General features: G+C 35.4%; 1 protein-coding gene across 16 annotated transcripts in view; it reads right to left on the reverse strand.

Annotated features, from left to right (window-relative positions):
* Nucleotides 1-27,439, reverse strand: part of Ncoa2 (nuclear receptor coactivator 2) — a 279,931-nt gene that overhangs the window by 137,032 nt on the left and 115,460 nt on the right. The window lies entirely within an intron of this gene.

The raw sequence follows: 27,439 nt of genomic DNA on the forward strand, positions 1-27,439 counted from the left end.
TAAATGTGCCTAAGCAACAGGTAGAAGTTCTTGAGAAAGAGACAGATTATTTCATATGCCTAAAATATCTCTGGTTATGACCTATTTCATTTTTTTTACTGACCCATAAATGTAACCTTCATGTGGTACAATGTAATGTTTTGATTCATGTGTACACCGCATAATGATTAAACTAGGGTAATATGCAAATCTTTGTTTCATATTAAAATTTGTTTTTAATCCATCAAGCAAGCAATTTTGGGAAGAAGTTTTAATTTTAAGAGTGCTGGGTAGCTGAAGGTGAAGAAAAAGAAGTGATAAGGAGTTGCCCACACTGTTACACAACACGCAATGGGGAAAACAAATACATGAGATGAAAAGAAAGAATTTTAATCTGAAATTTAATAGTTTTACAGATTTAAACTATAGTTTATATTTCTTGGTTGTAACTAGTTTCCTCAACTCAAAAGTAGAATAGATATTTTAATACATATGTTTAAGTTTAAAACATGGCAAAATACACATCAAATTTACCATCTTAACCATTTTTTAGTGTGCAGCTCAATAGCGCTAAGTGCATTCACATTGTTGTGCAGTAGATCTCTTGAACTTTTTCATCTTGCAAAACATAAACTATACCCCTTAAACAACCCTGCATTTTCCTCCTCCCTCCAAGCCTCTTACAAACACTATTCTACTTTGTTTCTATGAATTTTACTACTTTAGCTACCTCATAGTGAAATCATACAGTATTTGTTCTTTCATGTGTAGTTATTTTAAAGAAGAATTATTTTAATACCAGGAGATCTCACAGAATCTTTTTACATACACTGCATTATTCATAAGTAAACGCTGCAGTCTTGAATATAGAAAAACCAGGAATTGTTAAAGAAGCAAACCAACAGAAGGAATTACCATTATCACATAAAATTTATCTATACAAAAATGTAATTTCTCAGGATTTGAAAGAATTTGACAATTGTAGTTCCAAAACTCTTAACTATTTTAACCACTCAATATGCAAATATCTCAGGTAGGATAAAGTGGGTATTACAAAAGTCATTTTAAGCCATGAAAGGAACCTTGGCCACTATGGAAGATAAACTTAACTTCTAAGCACCTGAAATGATTAGCAAGGAATCAAGGAATGCAAGTTTCCATAAGGAAGTATCTGAGCAAAGAAATCAAACTAGAAAATAAAATGCTTTAGAGACTAAGAAAATAAATTTAAAAACTGAAAATGCCAGCCCATGACAACACCTAATAATAAAAAGCCACAGCACAAATAAACACTTTAGAACATAACTGAAGTAATTATTTAAAGACCTTTCAAAGGTACAGTGATTTTAACAGCTACCTATTTTCATTATATACTTAAAACTGCAAGTCAATCATCAGACAGGACATCATGAAATTAATGCAATGGTCCACCTATGTGAGAGAAAACTTTTTAAAAACTAGTATAAAAACTGCTGGGGGGAAGTTTGTGAAATCCATCTATGCAAATACTATACGTTCTTTTTCTGCTCACAAGGTCATGAAACCTTATATAGATCATTTCCACAGAGGAAGGGTGAGGTCACAGAAACTCAAACACTAACACCACATGTCCTTTATTAACCACAATGGAGCTTTTGACAAATTATTTCTCAGCCAGGCCCTCGGAAACAGCAAAATAACGTGCGTTTCTTCTCTGATCAGATCATTCATGGTAAGAAAATGTCTTCTGCCAAACACATCTAAGTAAAATGTCTTGATCCAGATTCTGTGCTTACACTTCAAGATGTATTGCTGTTAGCAAATCTGTCCCTCTGTCGTATTTTCTGCTGCATGCACAAATTGGTAAAATCGCATAACTTTCCTCCTGAGTGCAGAAGGTGGCTACAGCAGATTTTATCATTAGCAATTTTAAATTTTTTTCTTCACCAAGGCAGTAAGTAGTGTTTATGAGAGGATTAGACAAGACAATGTGTAAAGCTGTTTCTAGCTTTAACATTTTATGATGGTGGTTGTATTACAATCCTGGTTTGTTTCTTAATCCAGATGGTGAAAGGTCAAACAAGGTTTCAAAAAAATAATGTTTTATTTTCAAATTAATAAACAATTTATATTCAGTGCAATATACAGATCTTAAGAGTAAAGTTAAAGAGTTGAGACAAATGAACACAGTTGTGGAATCCACACTCCTAACAAGAGAAAACTTTGCTTTGTACCATTCTCGAAAATCTCCACTTCTCTCGCTAAATGGCTACTATGTTCTGATTATCAGGCATTAGTTTTACTTTCTCTACAACTTTAAATAGATAGAATCATATGGTAAATGTTCTTTAGTCCTGGTTTCTTTCAGTATAAAGTTTTAAAGACTCATCCACATTGCTACACATATTAATAATTCCTTTATTTTTTATTGCTAATAATATTATATTACATGAATTTACAAGTTTGTTTATCCACTCTCTTGTTGATGGGCATTTGAACTGTTTCCACTTGTGAGCCTGGAGTAAACAGAATTCTAAAATGGGTCTTCAAGATTCTCTACTCCCTGGTGTACACATTCCTCATAATCCCCAACATTGTATTTATGACAGATTTTTAATTTATGGTTAAGTTTTTGTTATGGGGCAGAATGGCTTTAAGATAGGGAGATAATGGAAGTGGATCTGAGCTACGCATATGGTTCTCTTTGTTAGTGTTATCAGAGGGCAGGGTAAAGATGGTACCTTTCAGCCTTCTGCATCCTTAGCAGCAACTAGCCTTGCACTGCTCCCATATATACTGTGGTCAAACCTTTTGTACTGACATTTCTTTATCCTTAAAAAAGATTATGTAGCAATATAAAAAAATTTCCTTTGAAAGGGCCACTTTACAGGGAGGAAAGAGCATGGCCTCAGAGTAAAATTTGATTTGCATTTATATATAGGATATGTCAACAAAAGAAAATTATCTGCATTTTGAGCTTTAAAGAAAAAGTGAAAAACTTAATCACCCACACAAAAAAAGAAAAAGTGGAAGAGAATAAGTAAAACACTGACAGTTGGGTTAAGGTGGACAGGACTACGTATCATTTCCATTCTAATTATCAAACTTTTAATAATGTTGCTTTTACCATTTAAAAATAAGCATTCAAAAGAATTCAGTCTATTATATCAAATCTTTAATTTACAAAGATTTCTTTTTAAAAAAATAGTATTGAGGATTAAACCCAGGGCCTTTATACTGAACTACAACCCCAGCTTTTTTAGTTTTCATTTTAAATCAGAGTCTCACTAAGTCACTAACCTGCATAGATCAGACTTGAACTTGCAATTCTCCTGCCTCAGCCTTCCAGGATGTTGATAGTACAGGCATGCGTCACCACATCCAACTTAAAAAGATTTCTTTATGCTCTCTGACCACAAATTTATTTCTTTCTTCATTATTTTTTATGGTACTGGGGATTGAACTCGGGTCCTTGAGCTTGCCAGGCAGGCGGCAGAACCACTGGGCTAAATCCCCGGCCCTGACCACAAATTTAAATTTTTTCACATGATTAAAAATAAAGCACAGGTGACTTGTTCAACAAGTTGTAGTGTGGACAAATACTTAAGTCGTTTATAATACTAACTAAAAGCCCATCAGCATTGAAATTATATATTATAAATATCAGGTTGTAAAAACTTACCAAAATGTCATAGAAGCTAATCTATTTGTTAAATACATTTTTAAATGCAATGAAGAATGTTTCACCAATAAGAAGATAACACGAGATGTAGTAGTGGCCATCTGCTGTTTCCAGTAGGCATAGGTCTGTATACAATTATGTCTCTTGGGCCCCTAGTCTCCAAGGTAAGCCAAGGACATAAGAAAAATCTGAATACTCTGTTTGTGGATAACATCCTACCAACATTAGGCAGAGATTCCATTCTTCTGATATGTGGGCAAATGAGCCTTAGAAAAGACCCAACTGTACTAAGCTAGCAGAGAGTGCTATTTTGTTGGGTTATTTCTAATAAAAGGTTTATGCAAACAGCAGTGTATAAATGTCTATGACACTACTACAGCAGATTATACCCACACAAAAGAGGGCTGAGGAGAAGGACTATAGAGCGCAATCACTTCTAAATATGACTGCCAAGTCACCACTCTATGAAATAACACACAAATAGCACACTACATATTTCCATCTCAGTATTTGTACTTCATTCAAGGATTTTAGAGAGGTTTCAAACTACAGCATCATATTCTTCCTAATTAGTGCATATGTAAGCACTCTAGGTAAGGTGTCTTTAAAAGGTTCACTTACTGTTAAGTCACTACAGTACCGCTAGGTTAAAACTGAAATTAAATGATCTGTTATCAAGAATGAGAACTTTAATAGCCTATCATTATTTAAATCTTACATGTTTTGGCCTTCTAGAAATGCAGAAGACTCAAAAGATGATTATATACCACAAGAATTGGATTTATTGAATACTCCAGCCCTCTGAGAATGGTATTATTCCCTAATAAGTCTCTGACAGCTTCTATGATTAAATGGATTTGTGAAGTCTTGAGGATAAAAAGAAAGTGAAGGCTATCTAGGTCTGAGACTCTCAAAATCATCCATTTCAAACTCCCAGGTTTGAATACCATTTTGAGAAGTTAGACTTTTCAAGTACCTAGCATTTATCATGTATTATTTAAGGAAGAAAACTCCTGAAATGTTAAGTCAAAAACCAAAGATGAGACTAGATTATACTGCATCTTTGAAATATGAGAGAGAATTCGGTGTCAAGAACATAAGAGCTGCAACAGAGTCCTGTGACCAACTGACTGATGCCTTACTGATCTTTGGCCATCCTTAACACACGTGGGTTAATATGATTTGCTCTTTTAACTGTTGTTCTCCACTTCCCTTGTATTCACTTGTCTCAAAAAGAACTAAGAGAGAGCACCAACCACACAATAATATTATAGCACAGAAAGAAATTGGCTTACTCATCTAACTGTCTCACACAGGTCATGGATATTAAACTCTTATGACTTGAGAACCTGTTTTAATGAAGATCAAATGTAAGTTTTCATTTCATTTATTCACAAATTTGGCCATACAAATAAAATTGTCAAAGTTAGACCAAAATCTACTCTTTGTGAAGATGCTATATTGTGAAGCAAATAATTATTCATCTGTTCCAAATGAGAGGCACTTGTGACAAAAGGTGCTAAGGAACATGTGTTTTACATCTGCCTATGAGACTGCATCTCACAGTATATCACCATTTCTTAGCACCCCAAGCCAATTCTGACTCAACTTCAAGTGTCATTTGTTAAAATACTTTCCAAAAAGGTTGATTTCTCTCACCTTCCCCTCACCTTCTTTCGCCTTCTCCTTCTTCTCTCCTTCCTCTTAAAATATTGTTAAAATTATTTATCCTTTTTAGTCAGAGGGTAGTAACAATTGCAGTTACAGTAGAAAAGAGGGCAAATGGCATTATTGAAAAAAAGAAAGCTTTCCCTAAAGCTCCACAAGTCATGGCAATAGTTTATAATAATGGAAAAGCGTTTTCTAAAATTTTTTTTCTGGTATCTTTCAGTTTTTCTTCTTTACTTCTAATTAATTTCATTCAAAAAATAGTTGTTCAATACAAATGACATGTAAGACACTAGGTACCCAGGGATCCATAACAAAAAAGCAGGCAAAACTTACAAAGTGTTATCACAAATGCCACAGAAAAAATATATCAGAAATGATACTTAAATTAGGGAGAATCATTAGGAAGCTAATGCAGTATTAGTGAGAACTGATGAGGCTCTATTTCTAACCTTACAAAGTCAAATACTGCCTGGAAATAAACCCTTACATAGATGATCAAATGATTTTTGACAAAAGTGCCAAGACAGTTCAATAGGGAAAGGATAGTTTTTTTAACAAATGGTGTGGATGAAACTAAATATCCTCCTGCAAAAAAGTTGGATTCTTAACTTACACAAACAAACATCTGAATCCATATGTTTGAATCAAAATGATTCAAAGACCTAAATGTAACCCACAGGATGGAAAAAATATTGGTCAATCCTACATTTCATAAGTGATTGATATCCAAATATATAAAGAACACTTACAAATTGACAATAAAAACAAAAACCTGATTGAAAAATGAGCAAAGAACTTGGGTGACATTTCCCTAAAAAGGAAATGGCAAAATCACCAATCATTAGGGGAATACAAATCAAAATCATAGCAAGTTATTACATCTTACCCATAAGAATTGCTATTACCAGAGTAGAAAATGACAAGTAACAGTGAAGATGTGGCAAAATTAGAACCTTTGTGCATTGCTGGGTGGCATGTAAAATGGGGCACCCACTGAGGAAAATGGCATGATAGCTTTTAAAAAACTATAATCCAGCATTTCCACTTTTGTATACAAACCCAAAAGAACTGAAATGAATATGAATAGATAAAAATACACATATATTCATAGTTGCAGTACTCACAATAGCCAGTGAGTGAATTAAAAAACAAAAATGTGGCATGTGTATAAGATGGAACATTATTTGGCTGTAAAAAGGAATTTTTGACACACGCTACAATATGGATGAAATGTGAAGATATTATGCTGAGTGAAATATGCCAGTAACACAAAGGCAAATATTGTATAGTTCCTTTTATATACAGTATCAAAAGAGTCAAATTCATGGAGGCAGAAATGAGAATGATGGTTGCCAGTGAGCAGGAAGAAGAGAAATGGAGTGTCAGGTTTAATGGAGTTTTAGTTAGGGAAAATGAAAGCAAATCGGAGGTGTATGTTGGTTCGGTTGTACAACAATGTGAATACATTCAATATTAGAATGTACAGCTATAGAACTGTACATTTTAAAATGGTTCAAATGGTAAATTTTTGTTATGTACATCATATTTTTAAAAGTCTGATCTATATATTATAGGTATACAATATGCTAACATTCATTATTGGGAATTTGTACCTTTACATGATATATCTTAGTTCTTATTTTTTTCCCCATTCCCCTGCCCTCCCTTCAACCCCTCCACCCCTCCCTAGTTACAAAGACTTTGTTTCCTTTTCTCATATTTATTCCTTTCCCCTACCCCTCCCACTTCCCCTTTCCCTTTGCATCTTTTCTTCCTATTTCACATTATTTATTATACGTTTTGTTCCTTATTTGTTCCTTTCAGTTTCTCACACCAGAGAAACTATTCGATATTTACACATGTGTATCCTATTTATTTCACTTAAGAGCATGGCCTCAAGTTCACTGACCTTGAGAAAACAATCCAAAAATTCATTTGGAACAAGAAGAAATCTAGAATAGCAAAAGCAGTAATAGGCAACAAAGACAAGGCAGGGGGTATCACAATCCCCAACTTGAAACTACACTACAAAGCTACTGTGATTAAAAACTGCATGGTACTGGCAAAGAAACAGACCTGAGGACCAGTGGAACAGATTAGAAGATGCAGAAACAACTCCAGACACTCAGTCACCTCATCTTTGACAAAGGAGCCAAACACCCTCACTGGAGGAAAGATAGCCTCTTTAATAAATGGTGCTGGAAAAATTGGGCTTCAACTTGCCAAAGATTAAAACTAGACCTGTATCTCTCACCATGCACTAAACTAAAATCAAAATGGATTAAAGATCTAAATATTAAAATAGAAACACTAAACCAGCTGGAAGAGAGGTCAGGTAGAACTCTTGAAGACAATGTCATAGGAAAAGATTTCATGAACAAAACCTCAGTTGCACATGAACTAGCACAAAGAATCTATATATTCTTTAGTTAGGCAATGTCAGAACTGTCCTGTTATCCAAAACTTTGCTTATAGCTTTAACATTCTTATTATTGCCTCAATAAAAGTGTTCCTTGTCACCTGCCAAAACAGGGAAGACTTACTTACTGATTCACAAGAACAAAACAAAACAAAATAGAAGAAATATCTTTGGACTTCAGCAGTAAGACTAAGGATTATCTGTGGCCCAGAAGAAGAGAAGCTAAAGGGTAACACACACAAAGCTGTACCTATCGTGATTATAACCTCCAAGTCCCTTACAACTACTTAGTGTGTGCTCAAGTTTCAATTGGTTCATTTAACAACATTTCAAGAAGTGAAAAGGGGCTGGGTATGTAGCTCAGTGGGGCCGACCCTGCCTGTCATGTGTGAGGTCCTGAGTTCAATCTCAGGTTGGGGGGAGGAGGGAGGAAATGAAAATACTCCAGAATTTTGTAGTATTATAGGTAAAACTTACAAAACAGAAGATTAAAATTATATATCAGCTAAGTAAGAGAAACTCATAAAAAGCTTGGTTCAGCCGGGGATTTAGCTCAGTGGTTTTGCCGCCTGCTGCACAAGCACAAGGACCCGAGTTCGATCCCCGGTACCAAAAAAAAAAAACTTGGTGAACCATTTATTTATTTAATAAGAGAACAAAGACTAATTTAGACTGGTAACTTTTAAGCAAGTAATAAATCTCAAACATAAGTAATTCTTATATAAGCCAACATAATAAATGATTTTAAATTTACTTCTATTTTACTGTGGAATAAACAGATAGATATACTAATTAAAAGATTAAAAATACACAGACATGAAATGAGACTGTGAGTCCCTCAAGGTTGTGCCCCATCGTGTGTCCATAAAGCTCAATAAATGCATGCATGATACATATGCTGCAGTTACCTCCTCTACCCTTGCACAGCAGACTTTTCTAATTAATCACTCCAAAGCCTGTATGTGGCCTCTCAGTTCTCCTCAACATGGCACTCCAGGCAATCACTATAATCAATAGGAGTTGGCACCAGAGCTTAGCAGGCCAGCACAGGGTGAGGGTGGGAGAGAGATTTGGGGTGACCATGAATTAAGAAGAGTAGATCCAGTAGAACCTCTTCGAACAGAAAGAGGATGTCACCACACACCTCAGATTTTGCAACAGTAGCTTGCTATAAGAATGGAAGCTGAATCTGTTGATCTCAAGCTGCTACTTCTGTTAATCTGTTTCAGACATGAATAAAGATCTAGCCAAGTTCTCAGTGATGTAACCAACTCCATAGTTCTTTACATACAGAGCTCTTACCTTTCATAGGACTGAAGAATTGAGGGAAACAAGGAATACACTGAAGAGTTTTGCTAGTAAAGAACACCAACCCTACCCCCACCCCACTAGAGGGGAAGGTTACCAGACTGGCCAGCTATTCACCACCTGTTCCTCCAATTTTGCTGCTTTCTTCCTGGTTTCTACTAACACTACATTCCCAACCATTCCTGGAGACCAGCTGGCAGAACAGGGAGCAGGGAAATGGAGGCAGATTTCCAAATGACAAAAGATTATCCAGACACAAGATCCAAACCAAGTTGCCACTGCTGTTGAGTGGATATAGACCAGAATGGAAGCCAGAGTATCTTTTTCACTGCAGTGTAGAAGAATCAAGATCACAGCTACTTTAACCAGGACAAACCATGAAAGGAGATTTTATAATTTTTGTGGCTCTATATTTTCCCCTTTAAGCATGAACAACTTCATTAGAAAGAGCCCTATTTATAATTAAGTCATCCTTCTCAGTTCACACCAGATTAAAACCATTTACAGGCTAAACGGGGTGGGGCAGTGGGGGGGAGATAAAGAATAATTTCTTGAACACATATAGTGGTTACCATATGCTAGGTTCATTATCTATTTTTCTCATAATAACCCTATAGGGCCAGTACTGTTTTTCCTTCCACTGTACAGACATGGGAACGGAGGCAGAGGTCAAGTAAAGCTAGTAAGAAAAAGGGTCAGGATTTGAATTCAGCAGTCTGGTTCTAGGGTCTGCTCTGAGCCACTACACAAAAAGAACAGAGTGTGACTGTGCTTCTGATCTTCCTTTGCGTGTGGTATTTCCCCAGTTCCTCCCAATACCAAATGAGATTAATTTTCCCCTTTCAGAGATGAAAATACTGAGATTCAGTCAAGTCAAGTAACTTACTCCAGGTTACACAAAGGGAAGACTGCAAACACCAGCTGTCTATCGGGTGTAAATACAACATCAGCCATTCTAACACGTGCTATACCTTTAATGCTCTCAGTAGCCTTATAACATAGGTACCAGTTTATTCCACTCCAGCTAAGGAAAATGAGGCTTAGAGAGGTTTGGACGTTTAATTAGGGTAAAATTAGTAAGAACAGAAACTTAAAACTCAGCTCAATTGAATCAAAATCTCTATTACTGCCCTTCTGATACTGATGTAAATAAAACACATTATCAGCTACACTTTGCCAACACATTGTTAGAATACAAAGATGATGTAGCTCCATTTAATAAGTTCATAGTATACTGAAAGATGGCTATTCAGATCATTATAATTTCCATGTATTTACTGATCAATTATTCACTGAAGCCCTTACTATGGGACAGTGTTGCAGGTACTGGAAATGGCAGTGAGTCAATCAGATAAATATTTTTGCCCTCCTGACCTAACAATCTAGAGAGAGATAATAAATAAGATAAATAAGAAAGAGATACAGTGGCACTAAGAACCAAAAGCAGCATGTGGGAGGACTGAAAAGGAGGGCAGGTCATGGACATTTCTTGTTCTTTGCTAGACTTTAGCCAAGCAGCATGCCCCAGTCACATGACAGCCCAAACTGCCCTTTTGCCTTTCTAAATATGTCACAGGCCCTCTTGAGAACCACAGAGATCATACCACAGTTTCTTGCCATTCTCTCAAGCCTTATTTATATAATCTGGCCTCTGTCAGGACACTTTCCACATAGCCTTTAGGCTTAGAAGACAGCAGCATACTTAACCAATTGTCTTCCTACCTCACTGACCTATGTTTATGCCTACCTCTCTCTGCCACAGAGACCCCTTGTAGAGATCCCAAAACTAAGTGAATTTCTTGAAAGACACTCCTGCTTTTCCTCACTGTCATTCTTTGAACTTTTATTTGCTGATGCCATTTCAATGATCATTTTTATGTAAATGAGAACCAATTTACACTTTTAGCTTCCAGATATCACCTTAGCTCCAGTGCTCAACTTTCAACCTCTCATGGACATCTCTCCCTGGATATGTCTAAAATAAAGCTCCTCTAGACAGGCGTGGTGGTGCATGCCTGTAATCCCAGCACTTGGGAGGCAGATGCAGGAGAAATGCTGCATGTTTATGGCCAGCCTGGGCTAGTGAGTTCAATGCTAGCCTGAAAATACATAGAGCTTGAAATACACAAGGAGACCCTCTCTCAAAAACAAACAAACAAAAAACCCACAGTAAATTTCTTTTACCTTTTTTCTCTCTCAATCTTCAAACTCAAACCCCAAAATCTTTGGATTCTACATTTTGCAGTTTCTCTTGATCACATCATCTTTCTAATTCCTCTGAAGTTACCAGGATTTCTTTATCTCTTCAGTACCCAACTCTAGCTCCTCCCCATGTCAAGCCTTGCCCCTAATGCAATTTATCCTACAATCAATAGCTAATGATTGGTTCCCTCATTTTTAACATGGGGATAGAAAATACCATACATACAATACTGACTTGAGGAATGGGATATTATAGTAACTATCAAAGTTCTTAACACACAGTAGGGACTCAATAAATGTCATTTCTCTTTCCTTTTCTCCTATTCTCACACTCTGTGAAATCAAATAGGGATCTGGTATTTAGGGGTGGGGGCAATCCATCTAGTTTTCTAGCTCTGTCCAAATATTTCCCTAACAGAACAGTGAGTTTTGGTCAAACTGGAGCATGCATATTTTCTGACTTGGGCTGGCTCACTGCTCACACTTTCTACCTCTTCTATTCTGATGACTGTTCCCATCCATCCTTCACCTACTGACATCTTACTGACCCTCATCTCCACAGCCACGTCCTCTGAAGTCTTCCCTCAGTTCTTCATACAAGTGAGCTCTTCCCCTTCTTCTCAGCCCCCAGAAACCATCTGTGACAGCACCTTTCCCTCAATCTGTACAATCTACCTGGCAGTGTACCGGAAAGTAAGGACACAAAAGTGAAAAGCTACTCTATTCTTGTTATGTCATTGTTACTGCTACCTATGTACTTATTTTGCCCTAAGTAAATTACAAACATGAAAGCAGACTAGCAATGATTGTAAACTCTTTGATGTGAGGCTGTGGATTATTCATCTTTGTACTCCTTACAGCAGAACTACAGGACATGTGATGATACTCTGGTACATACTGTAAACTTGAATCTGATGGCAGTCATGATTTTGCTCTATTTCAACAACATTTTACTTCAGAGGACAGTAAAGGGCTTCAAAGAGAAAAATTACTCTAAGTATGAGAAAAATATCAATTTGTAAAATTTTAGATGGATTACATAAATTCTGTGAATAAACAATGATTTAAATACACAAAAAATAGGAATAGCACTGAGTTTTAGACACTGATTCCCAAACATCAGTGTCAAATTGAGTACATCAAAGTAAAATTTAACAAGCACTCAATAAAACCCTCAATCCTTGTACTATTCACTTTTATTACAAACTGCTAAAAGTCTAAGACTGGAAATGCTTGGCCATATGCAAATAGAAATTAAAATGAATAAGGAAGAAATTCACTTGTTCCCTGATATGCTGTTAAACACAAGGCTATTAATCAGAGGTGTGACGCCAAGATAAACCATGAAGACAGTGACATATTTGCACTCAACACCTCTACCAGGAAATAAAAGTTAGAACCATAACCCTCTGTAACAAAGTTATCTAAAACAAAAGCTAATTAACATCAATTACCCAGTACCTTAGACACTAATAATACAAGAATACATGCTCAGAGAGTGGAAATAAATCTTAACATCTCAAAAGTATTATTTCTTGGACCCAGTACTTTCCAATGAGTTTTAACTCTAAATAGGGTAGAATTGAACGAAGACAAGAGGCCTATATATGTTTGGTGCTTTAAACATTACAGTGAAAAAACCAACATTTTAACTGTTTAAATTCTAGTGTTAATTATCACAAGCATAATTATAGAGTCAACTAAAAACTTACCGAAAACTACACTAACATCCATCTCCCACGTTTAAGATACTAAAGGCTATAAACTAGTTCTTTAAAATCCAAATCACTTATTTTGATAAGAAAACTATAGCTAAAAAAATTAACTATTAAAAGTGATTACAAAGAGCTTATCAAAAAACAAAATCTCTATAATTATTGGAACATGAACTGGAGAGTGAACAAAGCAGACATTTTACTGGGAAATGCCACACTGTCTGGGTCCCTATGACAGGTGAAGATTAAGATATAACAACATATTGCATAAAAGGTGAATCTTCAAAGTTGACCCCATCCTTTGCTCCAATATGCTTTTACAGAAAAAAATGAAATGACAAAATCACATGCCTGTTCCACATGAGAGGGAAAAGGCTGGAATGTGGCAAACTGTGACTCTGATGGGCAAAACACTTCAGAGAAACTTCCATCTTCAGTTAGCAACACTTATAACATCCGGTTAAATCTTTAAACCTCAGCATATATAGCATAGGGTGAAATAAATATAGTGAAAGAAATAAGTATGCACCCTACATTTATACCTTCTAAAACATCAAAGCTTCAAATTAAAGTAATTTTAAGAATGGCCAACATTTATTGAGTACTTCGTGAGTAAGAGCCTAGTGTAAAGCACTTGATACACATCTTATTAAAGACCTTATGAAGCAGATATTTATATTATTCCCCATTTTACAGTGTCAGAGCTTGGTTTCAAACCACGAATGTGCCTTGCCTCTTTAAACACTATGCTATATATTCAAGTGTTCATGTATCAAATTGATATATCATATATATCAAGCACATAACCAAGAAAATTAATATGCCTGATCTTTTGGTCCTACAGGAGTAACCACACTAAAACTTATACATGTTAAAGTACTTTCGCATGGAGGAGAGAGAACAGGAGAAGTGGTGATAATTGGTTCCTGATGTGGGGAAAAGGAAAGCAGGGATATTCATTGCAGTTCCATGAACCACAGTTTAAACTGGAATGTGTCTAAAACTCCTGTAAGAGGGATACAAAGGCATAAGTGCCCATGCTATGATGCAAACCAGGCCTCTTGATAAGAGGAATATGCAACTCAGAAATAGGTTTATATGACTTGCGGAGGGGACAAGGACAGAGGCCAGTAGACAGAAGTGCTACCTAGCTAAAAACAGATGGCAGTGGATGTGAGAAGCAGGAAGGCCTGAGAAAGGTGCTGTAGTTGCTGCTTTGATCTAATAGGGGTTGCATTTCTTTCTTTCCTCTTTATTTTTTGGTACTGGGGACTGAACTCAAACCTTGCACTTGCAAGGCAGGCAGCAGAACCACTGAGCTAAATAAATCCCCAGCCACGAGGTTGCATTTCTTTTTCTTTCTTTGTAGGATGTGAAGTAGTGAGCAAACAGAATTCTCATTCTTATGTATATGCTATAACCTTTTTTCACAAAAAGAAAAGAGCCATGTTTTTATTTTCTAGTACTACCTTTAAGGCACACCTAGTTTCTATTTTTAGTTTTCCTTTTGCTCTAAAAATCAAGGGTCAAATTCTTGCAGAATTTAGGGCTCTGAACTTTGTAAATCTACCTAAGATTAGCTAAAGGTTAGGTATTTTTAACCATTTTATTAAAAATAATGCAAAGATACATGTAAAAATCTACACTAAAGTCATATTCCACTTTTGGCTATATAATCTCTCCTCCAAAATTAAAGCAGGGAACTTGATCATGTAACTATATACCCATATTCACAGCAGCAATATTCCCGATAGCCAAAAGGCAGACGCATCCCCAGTGCCCATTAACAGATGAATAGGTAACCATGAACAGATGGTTATTCACTAACCACAAGTACCCATTAACTGTATTTAGTTTCTAATACAAAATGGAATATTATTCAATCTTAAAAAAGAAAATTCTGACACATACTATAATAAGCCAGTAACAAATATCTACTCTTATGAGTTATCTAGGGTAGTCAGTCCATGGAAAGTAGACAGAAAGTAGAACGGTAGCTGCCAGGGACTAGAGAGAAGAGTACCAAGGGAATGACTATTTAATGGGACAGAGCTTCAGTTTGGGAAGATGACAGTTCTGAAGATGGGTAGTGATAATAACTGCAAAAAACCTGAAAGTACTTTTTGTCACTGAACTGTACAACTTAAAAATCACAATTTTTTTTTTTTTTTTTTTTTTTTGCGGTACTGGCAATGGAACTCAAGGACCTTGTGTTTGTGAGGCAGGTGCACAGTGCCACTGAGCTAAATCCCAGGTCGAAAAATGGTTTTTAAGAAGGAGTCAAATTGAGTTTTTCCAACTGAATAAAATTCCATATATTTATGTTTCCATTTTTACATGATATAGAAAATTGTATAATTTCTTTACTGCATAATAAATATGCTCCTAAAATGTAGGTGAAAGATTTTTCACATATAAAATACTATCTTTCTATCAAATCACATAATCTTGGAGACATATGATTTCATGTAAATGTAAAAAGGATTAAGAAACAGTATGTACAATGTACCGATTCCCCCATAGTGAATGTATTTACTCTGTTTCCAAAAGTGTAGTAAGAAAAATTGAGGGAAAAAAGAAAAGATAATACAGTGATGGCAGACCTGGAAACTTGAAGGAGAAATTTCACTACCTAAGAGGTATTTATTCCAACAGGGATCTACCAGCCATCCACTAAGTCCCACTGGTTTAAGTCCAGCACTTCTAAGAATGAAAAACAATTTAAAAAAGACCAGAGCATGGCTGGATAACTACAAATGTCTCCTTAGCTATCTCTCTTCATTTAGTACAACTCATGTCACAGAGTAATACAAGCATAGATTATGATTCTTTGCTTTTCCTTTAACCAAGCCCATTATTAACAATTGGGATTGTATAATCAGGATGTAGAAATGGTATTTTAAAATCTATTATATGAAATTCAAAAACATTTAATTGATGTCAAATACAGATGAGAAGCCTTTGGGGGGCCAGAGGACTTGTGGGATGGAACCCACGGCTTTGCACATGCTAGGCAAGTGCTATACCATGAGCTATAGTCCAAGTCCAAAGTTAATTCTTTAAGAATCTTTCAATTAATTTTTAGTGCCACCAGAGCTACAAGGGACCTTCTCCAATGCAAGTAAACACTGACACTCACAACACCATCACAGGCAACACCGGGCACTATCTCCTGAGAAGGCTGGGAACAGGAAGGAGGCCAGCCAGCAGGGAGGCATCAGGCACTGCTCTGCCGTACAAGTCCTTCCATTAGACTGCACATCCCTTTCAAGGAGCAGCTTAGTTCAGGTGGAAGGAGACAAACTCCACTGCAGGAACTGCTCCTTTAGAAATTTCTTGTTCCATGGAAGCTTCCAGAATCATGAGAAATAAGTATCTGTAGTTTATACTCCCTCGTCTATGGGTATTTTGCTACAGGAGCCCAAGCTAAGGCAGTAAGTGCTATATTTTCTAATTGTTAAAAAGTAACAATGCAGTTCTCAATCTGAATGTGTAAGTTTCTGTTTATCAGATAACAGCTTTATGACTATTATCCTATTGGTAATTCATATGTACACATGAAATATCGATATATTTGTAACATCCATATTTATTCATGAATATACCCATGTATTTTATGTATTCATATATGTTTACATTTATATTTATTTATATTTTTAAATAAAATAAACCTATTAAGAGATACACTGCTGCCTCAGTTCACAAACTTAATTCTTTCCTCAATTCTGGTCACAAACCAAATTGGATGAAAACCAAATCAAATTCAACAGTTAGGTTCAATGTTGACCTTAGGAGGAAATTTGATTTGGTTCTCGTCCCATTCAGTTTGTGACCAGAATTGTGGAAAGAATTAGGTTGGTGAACGAAGATACATCTATCTATCTGTGATTTTCCTTCTCAAAAACAATCAGTAATCAGGTTCTGAGAAGCTTTCTTCTTGATGTCAGACTCTCAGTCCATTTGGAATATCATCTCCATTGTTGTAAACCAATACACTGCCTCTTTCTATTTATTCTCTTTACCTCTGGTCTCTTCCTCTCCATTTCTCAAATTCATCTGGTATACCAAAAGCAAACAAATCTACATAAAGTATCACTTGAGCAATGCCACTTGTCAGCTCCTGGAATTCAAATCTTTGGTGAAGTCATTGCCTGTAGAATAATGAAATCTCCTTTATCTAGCACTCAAAAGAGTTCAAGGCTGTATTTCTACTGTACCTTTCACTAGTTTATATAAAGTGGCTCACACTGGCCAAGTCATTCTCTTCATTCCCGCCTCTTTTTTGGCCATGTTGGGCCCCTTCTGGCAATACCACCCATTCTAACACCATCTTTGAGTATCTAAATGTTACGTGCCTTCCAAGGCTTTGGCTCAAGTCTCAACTCCTCTATACATCTCTCCAGCAATTCATTTTAATTTAGATACACTCATTCAATCAATAAACAAAGCATGTGACATAGTTCTGGGGTTATAGAATGCCTATATATAAAAGCATGAATTAAATACCACTCTGCTCGCATTATGTATACTAACTTCAAATACATTATAAGCTTCTTAAATATAGTACTTTTAAGTGGTCAGAATTCAATGACTCTCTGGTTAAATGAATGCTGAAGTGGTACTGTAAGAGTCTAAATTTTTTTTTTTTGGTACTGGGGATGGAACTCAGGTCCTTCTGCTTGCAAGGCAGGTGGAGGAACCACTGAACTAAATCCGTGGCCCTAGAGTCTTAATTTTTGACACAAAATGATTCCTGCTTGTCCCTGGGGCTTTCTTGTGATATATACATCTATACAACAGAACAATGAACTTTGAGTCATAAGGTTTGTGGAAATAGGCTATACTATGTACCTTCTCCATGCTAAAGAGTTTAATAAGTTGTATAAAATCAAATCCTTCCATTTCAAATAGCATCTTGAAAGTATTTTTCCTTGTTATTTTGGCCTTTGACAATATAATTTTTTGAATGCACCATAACATGGCAGTTGAGTTCATATGTATTAAAACAAATCCAGTCAGAACTTGGTTTTAACTGCAACCATACCACTGATTCTTACCTTAACACATAAGCACACCTGTCCTAAAAGAAGAGTAGTCAAAGTCTAAATACACGGGTGTTCTTATTATTTTCTAGAGTATAAACACTGGTATCTTTCTAGTGTTTAGTACTGCCCAAAACAATGATGAGCACCACACTAATAAATACATGAAAAAAAGAAACACCAGAATAAACTTATGGCTTAAGCTAAATGCTAATTTTCATAAAAGAATATTTCTAATTTTTCGGTAGAAAAAAGACAACTCACTCAATTTCAATATGTAAAATATACATATTTATATTCTGATTTAGGGGAAGTTAATCTAAATTTGTCCACAATAAAAATAATCTGTAAATGTCCTATGTTGAAACTTTAATTTTTCATCATATGACTTAAGGATGCTTTAGCTTATCAGAAAGATTTTAAAAATCCATACATATACATTCACTAAAACCCAATTATTAATTTCACTAGTTTCAACGTGTATCACTTTGCCTAATAATAACTAATGAAAATGTTTTATTTACAAAAATAATTAGGGAAGCAACACAGTTTCACAAAAGGAGGCAGTGAATTGGGAAGGCAAGAACCAATTCATATCCCAGCACTGCCTGATAACTGTGCAACAGCCAGGAAATAATTTACTAAGTAGGTCCAAACTTTAAAGTGCAGTCCTTGAATTGATTTTCTACAGTATTTGGGATTAAATCCCGGGGTGCTCTACCACTAAACTGTATCTGAAAACCTTACTGTTTTTTATTTTGAAGGTAGGATTTTGCTAAATAAAAGCCCAGGCTGGCCTCAAACTTGAGATCCTCCTGCTTCTGCCTTCTGAGTAGCTGGGATCACAGTGTATACCACGGCACTGGGCTTGGGTAATGATTTTTGATGATCATATCTTAACACTTGGAATCATGTTTAATGCTATCCCAATCTGTGTTTCTTTCATATGTATGAAAAATTCTGCTTCAGGCTCCCCATCCTAGTTCCAGCTCCTTTTAACAACAAAATTGAAATAAAATGAGTTGCTCTGATGAAGAAACCTTTATTTACTATTCTGGTGCACAGATACCTACTGTATTTTGAAATCTGCCTAATCAACAGACAGTAATACTGTCTATTCAAATAAATATGCTTGAATGGTGAATAAAAAGAATGATATATAAAATCACACTTGAATTAGTTTATTTTGAACACATATCTGTGAGCAATTAGTTTAAAGATAAAAATAATAATGCTGAATCACCTGCACCATATTTATTTCAAATAAAAGTGCTACCTTGAGTTTTAAAAGCACATTAAATTAGCAACTTAAATTTATGAATGTACTTTAGAATGCTAATTTTGTTCATTTTTTGTTAGTTTGTAATAAGCAGTAAATAGAAAGATATATGTTGAAAATATACCTTGGCTCATTTAAAAAGCTACATAGGCAGATGCTTTTTTTAAAAAACATTTTTTTTAAAGCAGGGAAGAGTTCTCTCTTTGCCATTTTTCAAATACACATTTACTTCTGGTCCTGTTTATAACCAAGACATAGTACAGTAACAGATTTACCATCTCCTCTTAAATAATAAAAAGTAATAAAGAAAAGGGGACAAGGTAAGCACTAGAGTACTGTAGGGGACCCTGAGCTTATTAGTTCTTTACATGTTTCAACTAACTAAATGGAGTTCTAATGAGAACCCTGATTATAAATTTAAAATGTTATGCCTACGTGAAGATTGTGTAATAGGCAGTCGTTATGCTCTTTTCTTTTGTGTTCACTAAAACTGAAAATTTCCCCCTTTAAAATGAAATGCTGCCAGGGATTTAGCTCAGGGGTTCCGCCGCCTGCCTCCCAAGTGCAAGGTCCCAAGTTCAATCCCCGGTACCAAAAAATAAAAATGAAAAAAAATTAAATTAATGCTTTAGAGGCTTGGGTGTACTTCAGCAGAACAGTTCTTGCATAGTACTACGAATGAATGAATGAACAAATGAATGCTTTAATAAAGTGAGATTTTAAGGGAACACTCAATTTTTAAAGTTGTGTATTACTAAAGGCTGCTCTTGCTAAACCTATGTAGAAACTATAGTGATTAAATGTTTTCCAGAGCTTATATATTAGTACTTTCCACATCAAAAAGTACAATAAGAATCCTGTGAGCACTCTGCTCTGAAAGGACTTAGGGAAAAGTGAGCTACAACAGAAAATGGCCAAGTCCTTGTCACTATCGTGGACAGAAACACCATGGCAAATGAGGATGACATTTGCCTCTGACGTTATGTGTCTTGCACACTCACTCACAACCCATGCATCTGCAAAATGCAAGCTTTTACACATTAGCAGGCTTCCCCCTTGCTCCTGAATTCCACTGTCTAATAAAGGGAACTCCTAGTAAAATCTTTCACTCTCCACTGAAAACACTTTCCATAGGAAAAAAAGTATAGAGACCCAAGTAAACTGAATGAAGAGACTGAGATTTATAGAGATTCTGAATGCACATATGTGTAACTGAAGGAAAAGAAATATCAAAAAGCATACATTTATTGCCAACTGATTTCCAACTTAGAGAAATTTACATTTAAACAGTTATGAGTTTTAGAAGTATGCATTTTTGTATTTTAAAATGCATTCAAACTTGGCAGTCTGTGGCATCTCTGAAATATCAAGCTTTTTCACTTTTTCTTCTCCCACCTTTAAACTGCCTGTCAACTTTCAACAGTAGAATTCTGCTACAGGTACAGACATGGCTACAAGGCACTGATTCATCCTAGGAGGGATGTTTACAGAAATCCAGCAAGATTCAGTCAAAGGAAAGCACATGCTTCAACATGAAACCGCTACCCCTCCTCTGAAGCTTCCTCAGCAGTAATTACCTAACTCATCTTCAGGTTGATACTTCCACTCTCCCCTTAATTCTTTTTTGTTGTTTTTCTGTTTATATTACCATATTCTTCCATTTTTTTCCTTTTAGAATGAGTAACTTTAAAAGGCAAAACAATTTTTTTTTTAAAAAAAACCAGATTTAATACAGCAGTCTCTTAAGTGATTGATCCAAAAGCAGAGAATCTCTTGCTCCACCCCCTAACGTCTGTCACATGAGTCAGGTTACAAATCAAACCAAATGAGGGAATCAGAGCCATGTATGTGAAGAGTGAACACAATGAAAAGAAGAAATAAGTAGTGAGGTCAGCAGGAGAAACCATAATACAGTCTCTATGCTTTATTTCATGTAATTTGGATGAGGAAACTGAAAGTTAACATTAAAACAAGAGTTTTTAATTTCCTAAATAAAAATCCTCTTTGGAGTTATAAAATAATATCTTTATTACTCAACCTATAAAGATTTATTTAAAACTTGTAATAATATTCACAGTAATGAAAACTAACCATTCAATAGGTTGGTTATCTCTAGGGGAAAAAATAAGAACCAAGATACATCACATAATGGTACAAGATCCCAACGATTAATGTAACTGTACTGTATACCTAAAATGTACCAATAAACTTAATGAAAAAAAAGTTACCTCTGTCATCAGAAATATCAACATTAAAATCATTACTTAAAAATCAAAGGATGTAGCTACTTATAAGAAAACAACTTTATCTTTGACATTTTATACTTAAAAGCTGATCTGTGAACTGACTTTACTAACTGTTGATAAATCTAAGATTGTTTCAATGGACCTCTACTTTCTAAAATAATAAAAGTATTCTAAGGTAGTCAGTAAACATTTGTCTAAGTGGTTTTAACTTATAACTTTAAGGAAAAAAATTGTATCAGGGAATCACTTAACTAAAGCAACAACAAAGACTTGAAAAATGAGGGAGTTTTGTTAAGTTTTATTAAAAGTTCTTAATAGTTGTCGAATATACTTGAAAAAGAGTTCAGATACAACTTCACCCCATTAAAATACTGTAGTTTTCAAAATGTTGAGTGTAATCTGATCATAATTGCTGTGAAGGCTGACACGGGATTACATGCTAAATCTTGCCAGCTGTAGGTGCTATATACAACTCCAGTTTAGTGTTTTGTCTTTAAAAAAAATGTTTATACTTAAAAAAATACCAACTGCAAAACTCTTACGCAAAACTCTCTGTCATCTTTGAAAACTTCTGAACAATTTTGGTAATACCCAATCATAAATTTGCTCAGTGTCTGCTCTACACCTCAATCCACTTCACATTCATGTATGGAGCCAGCCTTTAATCATTAAGCAAACAATATTTCTATATATAGCAAAAGGACCCAAGCATTTCACTTGAAATAACGCTCCCCAAAACACTATTTATTTTTGGACTATACCAAGTATTCTAACAAAGACCCTTTTACCAAACCACGTATACCCAACAATCCACATAGAATGTAAACTGCAAAGCACCCCACTGAGGACCTCGGTCTTGCTGTGACCAATCACTAAAACCACTCCTCTTGCCTATAGTGTCCACAGCAGATGCAAGGTTTCACCAGCACCCCCAAATTCAGATTCAGGCTGGTGAACAGGCATAGAAAGTTGTATCATTCCTAGACCAAACAGATTACACAATTAAGTGTACTAAAAAAATCGATTAGGGCCAGGGATTTAGCTCAGTGGTTCCAACACCTGCCTTGCAAGCGAAAGGTCCCAAGTTTGATTCCCATAAAAAAAAATGTAGTCCTAAAAAACATGTAATTTATATCTTATTTTCAATATAAAAGGGAAATTTAGAATTTAAAAGAACCCACTTGGGTTTTTTTAATAAACAGAATATTCTTTAGCAATGTAAATGATTAGCCATGAGTTAAATTATTTTATATTTACAAATATATTAAGACAGGTTAAATCTACATAGTATTACTCTCATTTAAGAAACAAAAAACAGCTAACCAAAAAAAAAGTTCAGGGGACAAAATATGAAAAAATTTTGAATTAATGTTTCTAATTAGCATGAGCTTTCACACAGACTTAAAAGCAAAATTTTCTTTCCTGATTAATTAGAACACCAACACAAAGAATGAGACTTTATTTGGCTGTTCTTTGAGAGCACTAAGATAGGACAGATCCAACCAATAGTGGAATACATGTTCTTCAAAGAAAAAGAATTGTACTGAAAATCCTGTGTAACAGAAATACATATAGATGGTGGTTCTTATGCTTAAACAATAACATGTTTGAATATTATAAAAAGGCTGTAAATCTGGTGGTATAGCAAAAATATTTTGGCCAAAAAAAAGCAGATTCTGCTCAAAATAATACTAACCTTTGCAAAAAGCTTTTGTCACTTTAAATGTAAGATAAAATATTGAATGAAGAGATCTTTGAAAAGATCTAAAATTCTTTCTATTAATGACAAATTATCAGAAGCATATTTCAATGTTTGCCGTTAACTTTAACAGAACAATTTCACAATTCACTGAATGAGCTTGATCTGCCAAGATGAAAACAGGCAGTTCATGAAGGTAAAATGGATATGCCTAAATTAAATGAAAAGGAATAAAGAAATTTGGGACAGTACCCATAACAGCATTGCAATTAAAAAGATAAGAAAAAGAAATTCTCAGGAAAGACAAATATATCCTCCATCCTCAAGATGAGGAACTTAATGGGAGGGAGGGTTATTAACATTAAAGAACAGCAAATTCAAAGGATTTAAGAAGCAAGTTGAAAAACAGTACAACGAAGAGTGCTGAACAGCAAATATATCTATTATTCTTGGAACAATTCTCTTAAATTCTTACAGGTATTTTTTTTAAAACAGGCACCTACGTCTACCACATAACACTTTAAATAGCCACAGAATTTAATTCTTTTATTAGCTACTATCTTACATTCTGCTATCTCATTAAGTAAAACAATTTCAGAACTGATAATAATGAAACATAAATACAGTGAAGCCAAAATAATTTGCCCGAACAATTTCTGAGATTCCCTCTAAGCAGAATTTAAGAGGGCTTCTGCACCTTCTGCTTCACCCATTTTCTCCCCAATCCCAACCACAGGCAAACTCATGTCTCATTTCCTCTGTTTGCTCACTGAAAAGAGGTGGTTCACGTAAGGACACTGAAACAAAATGAGATCAACGGCCAAAAATGGCTTCCAATGCATGTTTGCAATAAAGAATAAGTGACAGAAATCATCTAAGAGTTGAATAATGCTCTACTGTCCAATTTCCTTCTGAATTTGATACACATTATCATTATTCCTTACGTTCCTTACTTCAATAATATCGTCTTTCCTCTTCTAACCTTAAAAGACAGTCGAGGTGACAAGTTTTTTACTGGTGCTTCTTTAAAGACAATTAATTCACTAAACTTTTTATTAAAAAAACTAATCTTGTTTTAGCACTGAAAAGAGGCTTAAATTTTAAAATAAAATCTTTTTAAAATACAGTGTTTCTTTGCCTTTGTAAATGTGTTCTTTGATAGCATTAATACTATTATAGGCTACAGGACTGAGTTAAGATATTTTATTTCTATACTTAATGTTCCCACAAGTGCTATTTTTAGGTTACATCTATAAGCTAAGAATATTTTATGTGAATTAGCTAGTTATCAAAGTACTCACTGTCATTTTTAAAAATGAATATGCCACAATTTCTCCATTTTGCTGTTGTTAGGTATTTAAGGTTTTTTCCAGTTTTTCACTATTTTCTATCATTTTGGTATGTTCCACATGCCTGATTCTGCCAAGCAGTTTTCTGCTTTCTAGATAAATTAAAGGTAATTTGACTCCCATATTCATATTTTATAACATCTTTATTGAGTTATAATTCACATACCATACAGTTCTACCCATTTAAAATATACAATTCAATGGATTTTAGTATATTCAGAGTACTGCAACCAACACCATGATCAGTGTTAGGAAATTCGCAGTATTTACAAAAAGAAATCCTATCTCCATCAGTGGCTATTCCTATCCTACTTATTCCTCACTCCCAGTCTGAGGCAACCATTAACTTACTTTCTGTCTCTACAAATTTGCCTATCCTGGGCATTTCATAAATGGATTCATACAATCTGTGATCTTTCATGACTAGCTTCTTTCACTAAATATGATGTTTCTGAGGCTCATTCATCTTGTACACATGTACCAGTATTTTCTTTCCTTTTTGGGGGGGAGAGGTTGGAGTGTGGGGTGGGCCTTAAACTAAATTCATAGCACAGACTGGCCTCCAACTTCAATCCACCTGTCTCAGCCTCCCAACTGCTGAGATTATAGAAGTGAATTCTTTTGATTGTTGAATAATATTCCATCAATGGTCACAGCACATTTTATTTATTGATTAACCAATGAACATTTTGATTGTTTTCATTTTGGAGCTACTACAAATAAACTACTATGAAATTCCCACAGTTATAATTCTGGTCAACACAGAAAATCTACAACTTAGTTTCTGGGAATGGGATGATGTAGATTTAGAAAACTGGCCATCTAAGGAGACAAAGCCAGGTCTTTTGTAGGACCTCGAATGATTCCTCCCATTCCCTGAGTGAACACTCAATCACTACTTCCTACCAACCTGCTTTAATAATTCAAATCCACTTACCTCCCTCACCTACACCACTGTCTCAGTTCTCATCATTACCTGGATCACTTCCATAGTCTAACTCATCTCAGCCCGCCTCTAGTCAACTCACCTCAGTCCAGGATATTGAGATTTAAATATACGTTTTATCATTTCATTTCTCTGGATCAATCCATTAATGGATCCATGTGGGATTCAACACTGAAGTCCAATGGCTTAGTAAGAAAAAGGCCTGTGGATGATTTTGCCCCACTAACCTTTACAGTACTAACCTTTGGTACTTGTGCTGTATATGTAAGGAACAACCTGTTAATTTCCCCAAAAGGTTTTATTCTCTCTCACACTGGACCTTTGTACATGCTGCCGCTTCTGCTTGAAACTACTGTAACTCACATGGGTGTCTCTCTTGTCACCAAACTGTGTGCACCCTACCTTTTAAATATGCTATTCCTTGTTGTGAAAATATATACTCCGAACTGAGCAAAATTTGTCTATTCTTATCACTAGTGAATCTAGTATTACTGATGGCATAGAGCGAATTCTGAACACATATTTGTTGTTTTAAGGAAGGAATACTATCTTACTAATATAGCTGAATAATTAAAGTGAGTAGGTAAGACTTTTCTAGGCTCTGGGCGTAGAAAAATTAGCTGGTTAGGAAATACAAAACACAAACTTTAGGCTTGGCTACTCCTCTCCCACTCAAACACACAACCCTCCACACTGGGTTTTAAGGATCACTATGAGACTGATGTCTACTCATCTACACAGCCAGCCCATGAGCAAGGGTGGCTCAGAAATGGACAGGTAATCAAAGCTGGGCCAGTAAGAGTCATTCCTATGATTTCTGTTGCAGTTAACAGGAAAGGTCTCCTTTAAAAGGCATTATTAGCTATAAAAATGAGGTAAGACAGAGTTGTTGATGATCTTCTTTGCCATCACATTAAGGGTCTAACTGAAAAAAGAAGTCCACAGAAAAGGAAGAAGAGACAACAGAAAGAGAGGTGAGGTCATCATTAAAGTCCTTCTATCCCGATATGCCCAAAGCCAGATTTGGATTGAATTTCCCAGTGCATTGGGGTAACAAATTCTAGTTTTGTTTCTACTGGTTTGAGCTGGGTGTCTAACATCTGCAACCAAAAAGCTCCAGAATTATACATGAAGAATCTATCTACCTGTACAGCTTATGATTAGGCACCAAAACAAAGGATTTTGCCTATCTTTCAAAGCATCTGCCATTTTGTACCATCATTAACCAGAGTTCATACAAAGACTATGTCCTATTCTGAGCACTATCTTTGAGGAGAAGGCATGGCTACTAAGGACAGACTTGGACCCCTACTTCTTTTGGGGTACCAGAGCCACAGCAGAATCTTACGTGCCCTGAAATTTGGGACATCTGAAGCTTTCAGCCAATGACAGGGAAAATGATAAAGGTTAGCATGAGAATTAGACCAACTGAGGAAACATCACACAACTCTGTGAGAATCCATGACTTACTTTCATCTTAGGATACTCTTTTATCTACATAAACAAGCCTACAAGTAAATAAAAATCAATTCATTTTCAAGGGAACCAGTTTGGTGAAACCGAAGAAGGGTAAGGTTTGTATGCATAGACTTCCTCCCAATTTAATGCAAGATGTAAGAACACGGACTACAAACTACTTCGCTATGGGTGAGAAAAATAGGGTAGATCTGTTTTTCTCAATAAAGTGCTCACGAAATTTTGCATAAGTGGGTATTCATCTAAGCCAGATTTCGTTTCTTGGAAATAGGAGAAATATTGAAAATGAGACACCATCTGTATCCTCAGTGACTGGTACACTGCAGTAGTGAATGATATGATGAAGAATAATCAGAAAATTAGAACTGAGTACTGCAAATGCACTTGCAGCCTAGGGACTTTTTTCTACCTGTTATTCTGCATAGAAACCCACCCTATCCCTTACTA

This window comes from Heterocephalus glaber, unplaced genomic scaffold (assembly GCF_053883595.1).
Source record: "Heterocephalus glaber isolate CG9 unplaced genomic scaffold, H.glaber_assembly_v1.0 deba00001553, whole genome shotgun sequence".
Taxonomy (NCBI): domain Eukaryota; kingdom Metazoa; phylum Chordata; class Mammalia; order Rodentia; family Bathyergidae; genus Heterocephalus; species Heterocephalus glaber.